The sequence below is a fragment of the Elephas maximus genome, chromosome 12 (assembly GCF_024166365.1).
Source record: "Elephas maximus indicus isolate mEleMax1 chromosome 12, mEleMax1 primary haplotype, whole genome shotgun sequence".
In the NCBI taxonomy this organism is placed as follows: domain Eukaryota; kingdom Metazoa; phylum Chordata; class Mammalia; order Proboscidea; family Elephantidae; genus Elephas; species Elephas maximus.
The window spans coordinates 102,941,258-102,960,736 of NC_064830.1; positions in this window are offsets into that span (position 1 = coordinate 102,941,258).

A 19,479-nucleotide genomic window follows, 5' to 3' on the forward strand; every position below is an offset into this window, starting at 1 on the left:
GGAACAACAACTCAGGACGCAGTTCCTGGATCAGGACAGTTTCTTCTCTCTCTCTGCCACTGGACCCTGCTGGGGTCTTGCTGCCCCTGAGCCCTGCGGGGAGCCTTCTTGGGCAAGTGTTATATCTCTTAGCTCTGTGGGTCAGCAAACCCCACCACAGCTGTCTGCAACCCGTCTCCTGATTCCTGCCGTCTTGTGCCACCGTCTCTCACTGTCTTCATGTTACAGCTCCCTCTTTCCGTCTCCTGGATCTAGGAGGTTCTCAGTGCAGGGATCCTCGGTTCAAAGGATGTGCTCCACTCCTGGCTCTTCTTTCTTGAAGGTGGTAAAATCTTCCCTTCCCACCTCCGGGATGGCTCATTTTAAGCCTAGCAGGATGGCAAAATTGATCAATCCCCTCACTGGGGTTCCATACAACTTATTTGAATGATCCCACCCCTACAAGGGTGTCATGTACCCTATTTACATTATTAGCACGCTATCCAATCCACTTAGTGGACCACAAGTACCTCATCTGCATAATCCCACACAGTCATTTGGTTGGAGTTACAAAGACTATAGCTAGAATGGCCATATTAAGTAATTCATTACACCACAGATCCATACGGTTTTCACTGGTTAATTTTTGGAAGGAGATCACCAGGCCTATCTTCCTAGTCCGTTTTAGTCTGGAAGCTCCCCTGAAATCTGTCCACCAGAGGTGATTGCTGGTATTCGAAATACCAGTGGCATAGCTTCTAGTATCATAACAACATACAAGCCACCACAGTACGACAAACTGATGGAAGGGTGGTGGATATTTAGCAATAACAAACTGAAAATACAACAATGAGAAATAAGAAAATGAAAAAAAAATAGCATATTCAATTCCCTAACATCTGTGCTTTTAGAAAATAGGATTTAATATATCTGGTAAATTCTGAATTCCTCCCTACTTCTGAAGGGAACGTTCAATCCATATAATCTGAGATCAATGTAGCAATAACAGATTTGGACACTCACTATCTTCTTTGACCTAGAATACTTTGTAAGGGACTTCTCTCATTTTTTAAGGCTAGAGCTCTGGGAGGTTGCAGATCATAGTGCTTTTTGTGCCCATGGAACAAACATAGCCTACTGTCCTACCAGGGAAGGAGCAGAAACCTTGGCCTCTTCAGCACTCAGTTCTCAGCCACCGAGATAATTTACCAGAGCAAGGGAACATGTCCATAGTAGCATTACTATTACTTGACAAACGACTTCTGGTGGGCCCAAATATCTTTCTTATTTATTTTTATAAAATGTCAATGTCTACATAAAAAAAAAAAAACACACTCATTCCTCATCAAGCCAACTGAAAATCATGTGATTGTCATTTTATGTTAAAGAGGATATTGGTAGGATTGTTAACACCCTTACTAAGGTCACATCCCTGATCCAATGTAAAGGAAATTTCCCTGGGGTGTGGCCTGTACCACCTTTTATCTTAAAAAAAAAAAAAAAAAAATTTTTTTTTTTTTTTAAGATAAAAGGAACAGAAAGCAAGCAGAGAGTGGGGGACCTCATACCACCAAGAAAGCAGTCCCGGGAGCAGAGTGAGTCCACTGGACCCAGAGTCCCTGCGCAGAGAAGCTCCTAGTCCGGGGGAAGATTGATAAGAAAACCGACAGAGAAAAAAACCCTTCCCCAGGAGCTGACACCCTGACTTTGGACTTGTAGCCTACCTTACTGTGAGGAAATTAACTTCTCTTTGTTAAAGCCATCCTCTTGTGGTATTTCTGTTACAGCAGCGCTAGATGACTAAGACATGCTCCCATAAAGATCACAGCTTAGGAAATCCTATGGGACAGTTCTACTCTGTCATACAGGGCCACTATGAGTTGGAATTGACTAGACAGCACATAACAACAATCTTTATAGAAGCAGATGGCCAGGTCTTTTTTCCATGCTGCTGCTGGGTGGGTTTGAACTGCCAACATTTAGGTTAATAGTTGAGCACACACCATTTGTGCCATCCAATGTCTGCAGAGAAAAATTAAATATTTCAGATTCTGCTCATTTGGAATTTGTGATCATGCAAATCTTAGTCTTAAATTTGTCTATGCACTCTCCACAAATAAAGCAAATGAAGAAGTAAATAAATAAAACAGAGTACAATTGCCCCATAGGGTTTCCAAGGAAAGGCTGGTAGATCGCAACTGTCAACCTTCTGGTTAGCACCCAAGCTCTTAACCACTGTGCCACCAGGGCTCCAAATAAATGATATGTGTAAATAAATGCAAAGCTTAACCTACTATTAAAAGGATTATTTCATATGTATTCACATGCAAACTAAAATCTAAGTTATAAAGGATTTTCATCCCACACCATAGCAAGTATACATGGACCACATCTAGCAAATAAGACAATGGACGTAAACTTACATTCTGTAAATTATAAAGTACTCTACAAGCTCTGACAAGGCCTGGTGTTCAACATGCACTCACTGAACAGTGTTTTCTAGTGGCACTGCAGCAAGTTAGCTGGAAAGAAACCAGGCATTAGGAGCCTTTGGACCACTCATTTACCAACTTTGTGCCTCAGCTTTCTCTTCTGTAAAATGAGAACATTGGACCAGGTGAGTTTAAAATTCTTTCACACTTTAATGTTTTTTTTTAAGTCAAAAGCCTTTTTCATGAAGAGCCTACAATTTCAATGACAATGGAAGCCACACAGAAAAAGTTAACAATGTATGTTAATATCACACTGTTGTTGTTGGTACCACTGAGACTATTTCTACTTACTGCAACCCTACAGAACTGAGTAGAACGGCCCTCTAGGGTCTCCTAGACTTTAATCTTCATGGTAGCAGATCGCCAGGCCTTTTCTCCCACGGAGTCACTCGTGGGTTCCAACTAGCAACATTTGGGTTAACAGCTAAGCACTTAACCTTTGTGCCACCAAACCCCAAACCAAACCAAACCTATTGCTGTCAATTCCAACTCACAGCGACTCTACAGGACAGAGAAGAACTGCCCCATAGGGTTTCCAAGGCTGTAATCTTTACGGAAGCAGACTGTCACATCTTTCTCCTGCAGAGCAGCTGGTGGGTTCCAGCCACCGACCTTTCAGTTAGCAGGCGAGCACTTAACCACTGCACTACCAGGGCTCCTAATATCACACTAAGTACCAAAACTGTAGAAAAGTCAGTAAGTGATATAGGAACTTGAAGAAGAAGAAGAATAGATGGCTGTGACAGAGATGATTCACAAAGATGACAGAGTGCTCTTGAACAGGATAAGATTGACATGCAGGAGGTGAGTATTAGAAGCAAGAGGCAAATACGGGAAGGGGCTCAAAGGTAGAGTTGGGTATGGTGTGCTTTGGGGCACTAGGGAACCTTCCCACCTAATGTCAAAGAAAGATTTAAATTGGGGAGATGGGGAAGAAAGATTGAAAAGAACCCCAGCAGCACGGAGATTTGAATATGGGGCTGAGGAATATGGATTTTATCTAAATGGTAGTGGATTGACTGGAGTCTTTGAGCCAGGAAATAGTGGAAGTAAGAAGCATTTCAAAAGGTGAATATATGGCATTGGAATGAAAAATGGCCTGGGGTAAGAACCTTCGGAAGGTGAGTCCTAGAGCCACTGCCCTGAAAAACAAGTAGTAATAAAATTACCAAGGTGTCCCTGGGTAGTATAAACTGCTAATGCGTTGGGCTGCTAACCAAAAGTTTGGAAGTTTGAGTCCACTTAGAGGCTCTTCGGAAGAAAGGCCCTGGAGATATACTTCTGAAAAATCAATGAAAACCCTATGGAACACAGTTCTACTCTGACACACATGGGGTCACCATGATTCAGAGTCAGATTGATGGCAACTGGTTAATAAAATTACCGTGAGAATGAAAAGAAAAGGAGAGGTGAGACAAACGTTCTGAAAAAAAAAAAAGAGTCAAAAGAACTTGATGACTAACCAGTTACCATGATCAGCAGTAAGGAAATCAGAAGAGAAAGTTATGTGTGTGTGAAAGACAGGTTTAAGTTTCAAAATTTTTAATTTTAAAGGAAATGTTGAAATACTCTGAAGGCAACTGGATACATGTGAGAACAGCTGAGGCTTTTAAGTCGATAAGAACAAGAGGCCCAAGAACAAGTCGTGGGAAATATCCACTCTCAAGAGGTGCAAAGATAAACCAAAAAAGGAGATGATGATGGTCCCTGGACACCCTTTCAACTCAGTACTGAAGTCACTCCTGAGGTTCACCCTTCAGCCAAAGATTAGACAGGCCCATGAAACAAACAATAATACATGTAGCTCAACCATATATACGAGACTAAATGGGCACACAGCCCAGGAGCAAGAACAAGAAGGCAGGAGGGGACAGGGAAGATGGACAAATGAAAATGGGGAAACCAAGGTCGAGAAGGGGAGAGTGTTGACACGTCACAGGGTTGGCAACCAATGTCACAAAACAATATGTGTATTAATTGTTTAATGAAAACTAATTTGTTCTGTAAACCTTCACCTAAAGCACAATGGGAAAAAAAAAGAAGAAGAAGAAGAAAACCTTATGGGGAATTCTACTCCATCACACGGGGTTGCTATGAGTCAACTCAAAGGCACTGAAAAGAGAGAGATGATGAATGATCAGACAGGGAGAAAAAAATCAATACCATAACAATTATAAAAACATTGTTACAGGCAATAAAACTAGGAGAAATCCAAGAGAATTAAATGTCCAAGAGAATTAAATGTATCATGTTCCATTTACAACCCCCAAACTAATCACATATTTATAGAATATGGCTTAATGGCAAATGAACCTCAATAAAAGCATAAAGAGGGAAAAGAGTAAGAAATTGAGTTGATTATAAGAGTAATGATTTAATATTGTAATACAGCTTTGAAGGAATAGACCTGTGGTGGCTCGTGTATCCAGACAGAAGGATGGGGTGGCCTGAACTCACCTCAGTTGGTCAAACGTCCTATGATTCACATTCAGCTCTAAGGGGACATTGGCACACCACACATCATCCCATATTTTACATAGTTCCTGGTACAGAGTTGTTGCGCACTAAACAGCCAGGAAGAAAAGGAAGACGGGAAGAAGGGAGGGAAGAAGTGAGACAGGGGAGAAAGAAAGAAGAAAAGGAGGGAGGGTGGGAGGGAGAAATGAAGGAAGGGACCCAAAGAAGAAGCAGTTGCCATCAAGTCATCTCCAACTTGTGGCAGCCCCGTGTGTGTCAGAGAACTGTGCTTCAGGCCTTTTTTCCTCTGGGTGGACTTGAACCTCCAACCTTTTGGTTAGCAGCCTAGCACATTAACTATTTGCACCAACAAGTGATTCCACCCAAAAAAGAGTGACCAGGCTAATAACACAACTTGAGATAATACTATGTGAGAGAACAGACTATTTAGAGGGTGAATAAGAGAAGCATTTCAGAGGAATGGACCAGACAGCTGAAAACACAGGAAGATGGTCATATGGAAAAAGGACTGGATTTTCTTATGGAGCTCAAGGTAAGACGGAGCAAAGACCCTGAGATTGGAGGGGGCCTGTTTGAGGAATAGCAAAGAGACTGATGTGGTTAGAGGAGACGCAAGTATACTCTCAGGGAGGTAATAGGAGGCTGGGTGTGGAACCTAGGGACTTATTAAGACAGAGAACTGAAGGACCCCCAAATCTGCAAACAAAGTAACAGGAAATGGGCCAAGGCGCAGAAACAAAGCCATTCCCCAGAACAGTGGGGCAGAGTGTCAGAAAATAGCCCGCAAACTTCTTTAAAGTTGTCTTTCAGAAGCAGCTGGAAAAAACTAGCCCCAAGGACATGGGCAGAATATCCACCTGTGGCCGCTGTGTGACCTCCACTAGGGGCAGTGAGGGGCTGCAGCAGTAGAAGCAGGGAGACTGCACAGGCGCAACACCCCATAATAAGTCCTGCTATGAATCCCAGAGGCCTCCGGGACAGGAGCCATCTTGGAAAGCTGCTGCACATCCACTGTAGTTAACATATCCCCCCCACCCCTCCACCCCTACCCCGCGCCTGTGAATAAACATGCATCTTTTCCGGTCCAAGACTTTTAAAAACCCAGCCAAGTCTTCTGTTCTGTGAGACGAGGGTATGCGTTGCTCTAGGCCCTCGTCGTCTCCGCTTGCGAGCCTCTTCAATAACGCTTTGCTCATGTGGAAAACTCTACTTGCCTTATCTGCTCATTCTTGACCAGTGAGAGGCAAGAACCTTATTCCAGTAACGAACGGGGTGGTAAAAGAACAACACATTTCAAAGGGCTAACTTTATACAATATACCAGAAGGACTTTCTCATAACTAATGTTATCCAAAAACTAAATGGATCTCTGGGTTCCAATGTAGGAGAGAGATAAAAAGCAGACATTCTCACATATTAATGGTGGGAATGTAAATTGCCGTAGTATCTTTACAGAGCAATTTGGTAATTAGTATCAAATCTTAAACTACGTATGTTTTCTGACCCAACAATTCCATTTCTAGGTCAGTAGCCTAACAGCCACATGGAAAGGTAAGTAGAAAGATATTCAGTGCAGCATTGGACGGAAGCAAGTGAATTAATAATACCCAGAAATTATCTATATGATAATCTTGATAATCTATCTTAATAATCTATCAAGAGGAGTCTGGTTACTGAAGGATAATACATTCATACACTGTGAAAGTACAAAGTTATTAAAAAGAATAACGTTGATCTGTATGGGCTAATATGAAAATTTTTCCAAAGATAAGTTATTACTGACAGAAAGCAAGAGGGGTATTTTCATTTTCCTATTATTTGAAATTTTCTTTTAATGATGTGAGCATGTATTTTTAAAAATATTTATATGAGAGAAGAGACAGTAAATTGGCCAGTTATGAAAAAAAATTTTAAAAAGTGTTGAGAGATTACTTGACAAAGGTTTGTAGCAAGCATTCGTATGTCAGATTGAACTTTGCTAATTGACCTTTGGAGTCCCTTTTAATTCTAAAATTATATGATTTGAATCTCTTGTGGGCAATGCAGTGGTCACCATGATTCAGTGCAGAAGAGGGACCAAAGACCACACAGAATGAGCAAAGGCCATTGATTTAGTCACTGAAACATGACTTTGACAGTAGTTTCCGAAAAGCAATGAATGAAAATGAAAGCCAGATTAAGTGTGATTTTAAAAGTGTGGCTGATGACTAATGGACCACAAGTACCATGGCCTCCACCAGACTGAGTCCAGCAAAACTAGATGCTGCCCAGCTACTACCACCAACTGCTGTGACAGGGATCACAATACAGGGTCTCGGACAGAGCTGGAGAAAAATGCAGAACAAAATTGTAACTCATAAAAAAAAAAAAAACAACAGACTTGCTGGCCTGACAAGAGACTGAAGAAACCCCAAGAGTATGGCCCCCCGGACACCCTTTTAGCTCAGTAGTGAAGTCACTGCTGAGGTTCACCCTTCAGCCAAAGGCTAGACCGGCCCATAAAACACGAGACTAAAGGGGCACACCAGCCCGGGAGCAAGGACTAGAAGGCAGGAGGGGACAGGAAAGCTGGTAATAGAGAATCCAAAGTTGAGAAGGGGAGACTGTGGACACGTTGTGGGGTCGTTAACCTACAACACAAAACAATATGTGTACTAATTGTTTAGTGAGAACTAGTTTGTTCTGTAAACCTTCATGTAAAGTACAATAAAAAAAAAAGTGTGGCTGATGGAGAAATAGAGGTCATTATGAATTCAGTTGTGTCCCCCAAAAAGTTATGTTTAAGTCCAAACCTCTGCACCTGTAAATAGGACCCTGTTTGGAAATAGGGGTTCTCTTTTGTTATGTTAGTGAGGCCATCCAGGAGTAGGGTGAGTCTTAAACCTAATCTCTTCTGAGTGGTGTCTTATAAAAAGAGCGGAACAGACACAGAGACACACAGGGAGAGACACCATGTGATGATAGAGGCGGGACAATCTACAAAGCCAGGAACACCAAGGGTTGCCGGCAACTACTAGGAGCCAATAGAAACAAAGAAGGATCTTCCCTTAGAGGGAATCCTGATTTGGGCTTGTAGCCTCCAAAACTGTGAGACAATAAATTTCTGTTCTTTAATGCCACTCACTTGTGATATTTTTTTGTTACAGTAATTCTAGGAAACTAAGACAGGTGAAATAAACCATTCACTCCAGAGGGGTAAGGGTGAAAGGGAGAAAAGAGACAATATGGTAGTTTGGTGAGTTAAAAACTAAGATATAGCAAAACTGTAGTGCCTTTAGCATGTTTGGAGGAAGAAACACCAGGGTCAGGGCGTCTAGTTAGTAAACATAAACGAAAGGAACGCTACTTAATATAACTGAATACCTATGTAGTATATAATTGAATTTTTTGGTCATTAAAAGTCTCAGTTTTCACGCATCCACGTATACGTGTTGCTGCTGTTAGCTGTCACTGGGTCTGCCCCCAACTCATGAAACGCTGCTGGTCCTGCACCAACCCCTGATCGGTTGTGATCCACAGGGTTTTCAGGGGCTAAGTTTGCAGAAGTAGATCATCAGCCCTTTCTTTTTGTCTTAATTTGGAAGCTCCACTGAAAATCGTTCGGCATCACAGCAACACGCAAGCCTCTACTGAGGTGGTGGCTGCACACAAGGCGCCTTGGCTGGGAATCAAACCTGGTTCTCCCATACAGAAGCTGAGCATTCTACCACGGAACCACCAGTGCCTCACATTCAGATATATACGCCCTCTTTAATGTAAATTTAATGTGAATTACCAAATGTTTTCCCTAGTACAGAGGCCCATGGTAAAATGGAACTTAGAAGCATTGGGTTCAAACTCCCACTCAGTAAAACAACCAACAAGCAGCAGCCACCCAGCCACTTCCCAATTTCATTTAAATGTTTATAGGAGGTTCTGGAGTTTTAATTGAGTTTTTCTTTAGTGTTAAAGTCTTTTGTACTACTAACATAGCCAGCAGGCACAGGAAACATTCAACATTTATTTACCCATATAACAAATTACACCTTTATCATACAGGTCTATACCAGTTTACTGAGTTGGTCTTTTGAAAACAGACAATCTTATTGATGTGTGAAATACAGAGTTCTATGGGAAACTATACTCACTGTTTCCCTGTCATCGAGTATTTGCGTGGGCATACACACTGGTTTTTCTGCCATGTCAAACCAAAAGAGCTGAAAACCAAGAAATAAAAACCGTTTTAAAATTACTATAGCCATTACTATAAAAACGGCTATATCCCTAAAACGTAATTTAGATCAATAAGGGATTCTAATATGGACGTTATCCCAAGTTTCAGCTTCTAGTCCACACTACTGGCTTATGTTTAAACTTGTTGCTGCTTTGGTAGATAGTTTTCTATATAATAAATAATAATATTCAATTTATAATGTACAATAACACACTTAAACACAAAAAAGGATCTTCAGAAAAGTAAACTCTCTTTTGAAATCAAGAGGACAAAGAGCTTTCTTCTCTAAAGGGCTTTCTGGGTATGAGAAAAGGAAATAGGGAATCTTGCTTTAAAAAGTGCTGAAAGAACCAGGAAGACACTTATAGTTACTTAACTTTCCAGAGCGGCTTACCAGGGGAGACAGGTATGTCAGAAGGTATCCATTGCAGGAGAAGTGGGAAGCAGAGTCTAAACAAGCCCCTTAGATACTGAACTAAAACAACGATCATTCTCATTTATAGAGCACCTTTACGCACCTAGCATTGTGCTGGGTACCTGTATGTTTCACCTCCTTTAATCCTCATATAATCATTGCCCTGGGCCAGGTGAAAAATTCAGACTCAGAAGATAAAGGAACTTACTTGCCCACAGTTTCAGCTAGGCAGCAGACACAGGTCCAATCAGACTCCAATGCTGGTGTTCTTTCTGCTGTCCCCAGTTGTGGACCAAATAAATATTCACTGGGCTTGCAACAGTTAGGGATGGGGAGGAGAGATACAGAACACGTTGTGCTGATTTCTAGGCAGAACTGCCTAAGAAGGTCGTGCTACCCTACTTTTGAGTAAAACAAAAAGATACTGAGAAGGCGAGGCATGTTTTAAAAGGACATTTTATGAATATAGCAACAAGAGAAGCAAACAGAATCAGAAAATGGCTCTGCACCTGCTTTCTTCAGTTGATGTATCCTGGAGATTATTCCACTTCAGAATGGAGATTGATGTCCCCCCCCCCCCCCAATAGTTAATAGTGTTCTCTACTATAGAAAGCATTCTGTTCTATGGGTAGTTGACTCTAGTCTAGTATATATGAAGGCCCTACCTATGTTTATTTGGAGTCACTGGGTGGTGCAAACTGGCAACGTTCTCAGCTGCTAATGCAAAGGTTGGAGGTTCAAGCGGACCCAAAGGCACCTCGGAAGAAAGGCCTGACAATCTACTTCCGAAAAATCCTATGAAAGTGCAGTTGTACTGTGACACACGAGGTCACAATAAGTCACAGTCGACCGGTATTTTATGTACCATTTATAGTAAAAAGTTATTCACGTCATTACTAAAAAAACGAACAAACCCGTTGCCGTCGAGTTGATTCCGACTCATATCGACCCTATAGGACGGAGTAGAACTGCCCCATAGTTTCCAAGGAGTGTCTGGTGCAAATTTAAGTAGGCGTGCTGTATTCCATCCACACCTAGGAAACGGCTGTGTTTTCCTAAACTCACTCCCTCTCTGTAGTGGTCTGGAAACCATGGTGGTGTAGTGGTTAAGAGCTACGGCTGCTAACCAAGCGGTCGGCAATTCAAATCCACCAGGCGCTCCTTGGAAACACTATGGGGCAGCTCTACTCTGTCCTATAGGGTCCCTAGGAATCAGCATCGACTCGATGGCAACGGGTTTGGTTGAGCTTCTGTAGTCGTCGCTCCCAGAAGACTGTATACAGACCGAGCCTTGCCCTCTGTTCTAAGGAAGCTGGAGTCTCCTGATAAGACGCTGCTCCACGGACGCCGCCATCTTGAGCCCCAAAACATCTCGGCCTCAAGCACCCTTGCAGAGGACAGTGCTCTGAGCCCTGCTCCCAAGACTTCTCCCTCGTGGACATTGCCAGCCGCTGGACTACAGCTACTTGCTCAGGTCCTTGACCCTCGACCCGGAAATAAAACTCGCTCTTCCGCCTTACGGTAGATGCTCCTCCTGGTAGAGCCGCCCGATGGGGGCAGCCATCTTGGCTCCCAGGACACCAATGCCGGGAGCACGACCCTGGCCCGGAGCGGGTTCCGGGTCAGCGTGTCTATGTTTAGGGGATTGCGAGGGAGTCAGGGCCTAGGTGGGGCCTCAAAGGCCGCTGCACGGCCAGAATCTGGTCCGGGAGGCGGCTGCCGTCCGCCGTCGCTGGCTCTGCGAACACTGTGATGAGGATTCTTTGGGGCTCTTTGCAGGTCGGGGGTTCGGGGCTCGAACTGGTTCCTGATGGGTGGGTGTGCATCCAAGGGTGACGGGGTGCCTGTGGAGGGTGGTGATGGGAGGCTTGGGCGGGTCACAACTGAAGGTGTCTGTGATGTATGGGGCCTGCATGCAGGGGTGATGAGGACCTTTGTAGGGCGTAGGGGCGGCATTCTTGGGGGTTCGGTAGTGGAAGTCAGCGAGGAAGAGATTGAGGCCTGTGGTGGGTGGGTGGGTGTGTGTGGAGTCCCAGAATGGGGACTATTGGTCCTGGACCCCTCTCTTTTCTCTCCCCATGAACAAGAAGGACTGGAGGAGACAGGATGGGAGAAGTCATTGGGGAGGCTGCAGGGCACGATGCCCTCTGTGAATTTTTCATTCAGACAGCAGTGCTAACCACCAAGTACACTGGGTGAAACTACGTGGCTGAACAACTACGAGGATATTTTTGCATTCGTGAACTGACAAAACATTGGAACATCGTTCTTAATCGTGTATAAACCCCTTGCCGACTAGTCAATTCCCACTCACAGCGACCCTAAAGGACAGAGTAAAACTGCCCCATAGGGTTCCAAGCCTGTAATCCTTACGGAAGCAGACTGCCACATCTTTCTCCCATGGAGGGGCTGTGGCGTTGGAACTGCAGACCTTTGGGTTGGCAGCCAAGGGCTTAACCACTGCACCACCAGGGATCCTTTTAATCATATATATTGGATTAATATTTTCATACAGAACCAAAAAGAATCTTTTGTTTCTGCATTTTATTTCACCTGGAGTTCCTGCCTAGCGCCTTCCTTGAGGTAGTCTTACAGTGTCTCCCCCCGCTCCAGTCTTAGACCAAGTCCCTGCCATTGACTTATCATTATAGCTGGGGAGGAATGAGTGGTTTGGAGCTTTGGACCATCTATATTTGGCACCTGCCCAGCCTTTCCTTGACGATGACCTTGGCACTGAGAGGTTTTCCTTAAAGCATCTCAAAAACCATACCCTGCTCCTGTGAAGAGAACTTTTCATCAGTAGGTACCCATCCCTTTTCCTTCTCACAGCTGCCATTTAATTTAAAACGGATTTGTCAGCTTTCCGCCATCATCGTGTTTTTACTCAGTTATCTAACTAAAGTATAAAACCAAAAAAAAACCAAACTCATCGCCATCGATCGAGTCGATTCTGACTCAGGGATCCTATAGGACAGAGTAGAACTGCCCCAGAGGGTTTCCAAGGAGCGCCTGGTGGATTTGAATTGCTGACCTTTTGGTTAGCAGCCGAGCTCTTAACCACAGCCCCACCAAGACTCCAACCAAAGTTTACATCCTTTAACGACGTATACTTGATTTACTTACTAATGAAGATCAAAGACCACAGCCTTCAGTATGGATTACACCTCAACATAAAACAAAAATCCTCACAACTGGACCGGTGAGCAACATCATGATAAACAGAGGAAAGACTGAAGTTGTCAAGGATTTCATTTTACTTGGATCCACAATCAACAGCCATGGAAGCAGCAATCAAGAAATCAAAAGACGCGTTGCATTGGGCAAATCTGCTGCAAAGGACCTCTTCAAAGTGTTGAAGAGCAAAGATGTCACCCTGAAGACTAAAGTGCGCCTGACCCAAGCCATGGTATTTTCAATCGCGTCATATGCATGTGGAAGCTGGACAATGAATAAAGAAGACCGAAGAAGAGTTGACGCCTTTGACTTGTGGTGTTGGCGAAGAATATTGAATATACCATGGACTGCCAAAAGAACGAACAAATCTGTCTTGGAAGAAGTGCAGCCAGAATGCTCCTTAGAGGCAAGGATGGCAAGACTGCATCTTACATACTTTGGACATGTTGTCAGGAGGGATGAGTCCCTGGAGAAGGACATCATGCTTGGCAGAGTACAGAATCAGTGGAAAAGAGGAAGACCCTCATCAAGGTGGATTGACACGGTGGCTGCAACAATGAGCTCAAGCATAACAACGATTGTAAGGATGGCGCAGGACCGGGCAGTGTTTCATTCTGTTGTGCATAGGTTCGCTATGAGTCAGAACCAACTCAACGGCACCTAACAACAACAATTACTATACTTTTTTATGAACATGTTTACTTCCCTATCAAAGAACCTCTGAGGCTCCATAATTTGGTTTCCCTGGGGCAGAGGCTTCTCAGAAGGATTAGTAACTTGTGAGAGTGGTTCAAGAATTGGGTTCGGTGGAGGTGAGCTAGTAGAAATCTTTCAAGGTCATTTTTGGGTTGGTTTAGTGGTTGGGTGAGTCCCTGGGTGGTGCAAACAGAGGCTCAAGTCTACCCAGAGGTGCCTTAGAAGAAAGGCCTGGCAATCTACTTCTGAAAAATCAGCCACTGAAAACCCTATGGAGCACAGTTCTGCTCTGACACACAGGGGGATTGCTATGAATCAGAATTGACTCAAGGGCATTGCGTATTGGTTCGTGCTTAGGAGCTCAGGAAATTTCACTGAATGGTGGGCCTGGTGGGGAAGAGGTGCTAAGTGGTATTTGTTAACTTGACATATATTTATTGAGCACTTAAAATAGTCCAGGAACTGTTCTAGAGTCTGGGGATACAGCCAAAACTAAAACAAAATTATCCTCCTAAACTCATATTTTAGTGAGGAGAAATAAACAATAAATACACGGATAATATGTTGTGGGGAGGTGAGTGCTGTGGAGAAAAATAAAGCGTAATGAGGCGTTAGAAGATGTTGGGGGAGGGCAGGGCTACAATTTTAAATAGGTTGGTCAAGGTGGGACTCTTCCATAAACTGCCATTTGAGCAGAGACCAGAATAAAACACGAGAACAAGCAGTGGGTACTAAAGGTGCCTGTGGCAGCAGGAGCAGCAAGTGCAAAGACTCAGGTGGCATGTGCATGTTTAAGGATGAGGGGGAAGGCACGTGGCTACAGTGAAGAGGGCAAGGAAGAAAAGGCAGGAGGCGAGAGGGACGAGGTGGCAAAGGGTCAGATCATGAGGACATCATAGGCTTGGCAAGGACTGTGGCTCCTTTCAGGTTACCTTTCCTGAGCCAAGGAGTCCCTGGTGGTGTAACGGTTAACCAGCTCAGCTGCTAACCAAAAGGTTGGTGGTTGGAGTCCACCCAGGGTGCCTTGGAAAAAAGGTCTGATGATCTGCTCTGGAAAAATCAGCCACTGAAAACCGTTTGGAGCACAGTTCTGCTCTGACACACACGGGGTCACCATGAATAAGAGTCAACTCGACAGCAACTGTTCTGGGTTTTTTTGTTTGTTCCTGAGCCAGTAAGCAGGCAGTCCAAATCTTTACCACCAAGTCACTCTTTAAATTTTAACTACTCAGACAGTATGTGAATGTAGTTTCCCCACAAGAAAAAGTTCTAAAGTGCAGATAAAGCTAAGTGCTTCCTCAGACTGCTTCATTCCACAGTCTTTCTTTCCTTCCATATCACCGGGGAAACAAAGGTGCTTTGAAACATCCAATGCTAAAATGACAGGAGTATAATGCAAGACGTGACCTCCCTCTTGACCAAGTTCATTGCTTTCTCACTTGAATGTTTCCTGGGAGGACAGTTCTGGTAAAGGTCAGACACCCCATCTTCTGTAGGATCACAGTGGTGCAGTTGACTGTCTACCCCTGAGAGCCTACCGTACAGAGAGGTTATAGATTTAAACAAAATAACTCTTAGATGTTATATTCTAGGTACATCTTAAAAATTGAAAGGGAAAAGAAACCAGGGACTAGAACACTGGTTTTCAACGTTGGCTGTACAGTAGAATCAAGTTTATAAAAATACTGTTACCCTCTGAACTCATGATTTCTAGTATACGTAAATAGATCTAGAAGTAGATATAAATGTGTGTGTGCACATAAGTATTCACACACATACACATATATACATTTCTGTATTAGCTTCTTGGGGCTGATGTAACAGTACCAAGAACTGGGAGGCTGAAAATAGAGGTGACCAAATTGGCATAACAAAGTTTATTAATGTTTTGGTAAGTGGCATCTGGAGTCCTAAACGCTAGCAAGTGGCCATCTAAGATGTATCAATTGGTCCCAACCCACCTGGAGCAAAGGAGAGTGAAGAACACCAAAGACACAGGCAAATATTAGCCCAAGAGACAAAATGGGCCACATAAACCAGAGACTGCATCAGTCTGAGACCAGAAGAACTAGATGGTGCCTGACTATCACCAGTGACCACCCTGATAGAGTGTCCCTGACGAAGCAGGAGAAAAATGGGGTGCAGAACTCAAATTCATGTAAAAAGACCAGACTTAATGGCCTGAGACTGGAGGAACCCCAGGACATGGCCCCCAGACTCTCTGTTAGCCCAGAACTAAAACCATTCCCGAAGCCAACTCTTCAGACAAAGATTGGACTGGACTATAAAACATAAAACAATACTCATGAAGAGTGTGCTGCTTCGTTCAAGTAGATATACAAGACTAAATGGGCAGCTTCAGTCCGGAGGCAAGATGAGAAGGCAGAAAGGGATAGGAGTTAGTTGAGTGGAAATCCAGGGTGGAAAGGGGGCATGTGCTGTCACATTATAGGGATAGCAACTAGGGTCACATAACAATGTGTGTCTAAATTCTTGTATGAGAAACTAACTTGACCTGTAAACTTCCACCTAAAGCACAATTTTAAAAAATAGAGGTGACCAGCAGTCTAGAGCACCTCTTGTGCCCCCTCACTCACAAATTCCTGCTTCCTCACCAAAGATAAACACCATTCTGATATCTAAACCAAAGGTGAGCTTTACCTGTTCCTAAACTCCAGATAAATGAATCCTATACTTTAAATTCATTTTTGCCTAACTTACTTTGCTTAATATTAAGCACACCTAAATGAATTATCACAAAGGGAACATCCCATCCAGGAAGAGGAAAAGGATATTACCAATACCCCAGAAGCCTAACTCTTGCCCCTCTGTACTGACTATACCCACCCTTCTCCCTAAAGGTAATACCAACCCTGATTGCTAACATCACACATTAGGTTTTGCCTGGTTTTTAAATCTACTTAAATAGAATCATACAATGGGTATTCTTTTCTTTGTTGTTTTTCACTCAACATTGTGAGATTCATAAATGTTGCATATACCTGCGGTTCTTTTCATTTTCATTGATGCTTAGCATTTTATGTAATCATTCTTACGTTCATGGACATTTGGGTTGTTTCCACTCTTTGGCTACTATATATAGTGGTGCCATGAACATGAGTATTTCTGTGGCATATATACCTAGGAATGAAATTTGGGTCACAGGGTATGCGTATGGCCAAGATTTGTAGGTAACGACAAACACTTCTCCCAATTATTTTCACTGATTTATAGTCTCAGGTCCTGAATCCATGGAAACAGACTTTCCTGTGAGGTGAGTTGGAAAGAAATCCCAGAGCCTCAGCATAGAGGCAGGTGGTTCACAGGATACTAAGTAGAGAAATGTCGGGGCTAATGGGACTTTTGGTCTTTCCCATAGCTGAGGGAGGACAAAGCTGGGGTGAGGGCTTCCCTTCCAGCCACTATCAAGGGTTGGTCCCCATTTTGGAGGTAAGTGATGAGAAGAATTCCTGGAAGATGGAGGGAAAGGTGCTTTATGGTATATGTAAGGGCATGGTCAGATTGGAAAGAAAGCCTCATCAGTCCCAGCTGAAGATACTCTTTCCATCCTTCTCACCACGCCCCACCCCCAAACACGAACACACTGTCATGCAGCCTTCATTTACTATTGGCTACCAATATTTCCAGACTTTTCTCTGTGGATACCAAATTGTAAGCACACCTCACCCACCTCTAGGGAGGGGCTGATTCTCTCACCAAATGCAGAAAAATACTTAGTGTTATTTTAGAAGCTTCACCAGTCTTAGGTATTTCATTTTCTACCTCTTTTTAAAGGGTACTAAAGCTGGTCTTGAGAAGTGGCAAGCCCAGGGCCACAGTGTGTTCTGGCAGAGGCAGGACGAGACTCACTCGGTCTCCTGATTCCCAGTGCAATGCTCTTTCCACCACACCACAGATCTTTTGCGAAAGGTTTCATAAGGGAAATGCATTCTGAAAAACAATTTACCTAGAACATGCATTCACAAAGAGGCCAGAGAGAAACAAACCTGAACTGAAGTTGGCCCATAGGAAAGACTGGTACCCCTGCTTGGTGCCACCGTGGGTGTTCACCTTCCACAAAACCCACAGGGTGCAACCGAGTTTTTTAGGTCTTCCTACAAATTTTCTCACCCTCGGAGGAAAGATGGCCGATAGGAGTACAGGTTACAGGGTCAGGAGAATAAACAAGTGCATGTAATGATTCTCTTGATTTTTGTATCACAAACAGGACATGTTCATGGAAGAAAAAGAAGGTAAGTATGCTAAAAGGAGAAAATAGGAATTATTCTTACTCATACCAATATTTCCAGACTTTTCTATCATATTCCGTGCCCCCCCCCCATACACACACAAATGAGATCACACTGTAGGTAATATTTTATAATCTATTTTTATGTAAACTTGCCAATAAATAGGAATAAGTTTTCCATGGCAGTGGATCAGTTGCTCCCAGTTGTGTAGTATTCCATCTGGGTGGGGCGGGGGGTAGCCTATAACAAAATTCCTTTTTTTGGATCTTTAACTTTATTCTTAGTTCTGGATATTGCAAATGGTACTCAGCATTCTTGCAGCTTCATATGCACGCATATTCATAAGTATTTCATTGCAGTAATTTTCTAGGATGAGAATTGCTGGTTAGAGGGGTATGTGAAGTTATTAGAAGACCTCTAAAGCAGATGCTTTAAGCCAAGGGTCCATGTATTCTTAGTAATAAACTCTCATATGCCAGCTCCAGATGGCCTTAGTCCACAGTCACAAGTGCAGAGCCTGCAGCTACCCCAGCATGTTTCTTCTGGAGCAGCCAGGGCCACAGGCTGCTGCTGTCCATTTAAATTTAGTCTCTGTTCACTGATCTTTACACGCACCTCTGCCTTTGCAGGTTTTCCCATTTCCCTAGAATAACAGAGAATGGCATTGTCCCAGGTGAGTTATTTAACCCCACTTGGTTTTGAGGTGGCCTATATACATCTTCTACCATCTGTCAGTGTGTCGTACTGTGGTGGCTTGCATGTTGTGATGCTGGAAGCTCTGCCACCAGTATTTCATATACCATCAGGGTAACCCATGGTGGACAGGTTCAGCAGAGCTTCCAGCCTAAGAAAGGCTAGGAAGAAAGGCCAGGAAATCTACTTCCAAAAATTAGCCAGTGAAAACCTTATGGATCAAAAGAGAGCATTGTCCAATAGAGTTCTGGAAAATGAGTCTCGTAGGTTGGAAGACACTCAAAATACACAGTGGCCGTAACAATGGACTCAAACATACCAACAATCGTGATGATGGCACGGGAGCAGTCAACGTTTTGTTCTGTTATACATGGGATTGCCCTGAGTTGGAGCCAGCTCAACTTCTGATTTTCCTGTGGTCAAGTCTATTATACTCTGGACTTGACCATAGGAAATTGAAGATTTTTACCAATTTCTTCAGTCTGAAATTGATCAAACATGGAATCAGGATGCATAGGCAATTACTGGTAATTGGAATGTGAAAGCTGGAAACGAAGAATCGGTAGCTGGAAAATACGGCCATGGTGATAGAAACAATGCTGGAGATCACATGATAGAATTTGCAAGACCAACCACTTCTTCATTGCAAATACCTTTTCTCAACAACATAAACAGCGACTATATATGTGGACATCGCCAGACGGAATACACAGGTATCAAATCAACTTCATCTGTGGAACGAGACGATGGAGAAGCTCAGTATCATTAGAACAAGGTCAGGAGCTAACTATGGAACAAACCATCAATTCATATGCAAGTTCAAGCTGAAGCTGAAGAAAATTAGAAGTCCACAGAGCCTAAGTAGGGCCTTGAGTATATCCCACCTGAATTTGGAGACGAACTTAGGAATAGATTTGACGCATTGAAAACAAATGACCAAAGATCAGATGAGTTGTGGAGTGACATCAAGGACATCATACATAAAGAAAGCAAGAGGTCCTTAAAAAGACAGGAAAGAAAGAAAAGACCCAAAGGATGTCAGAGGAGACTCTGAAACTTCCTCTTGAACATAGAGTAGTTAAAGCGAAAG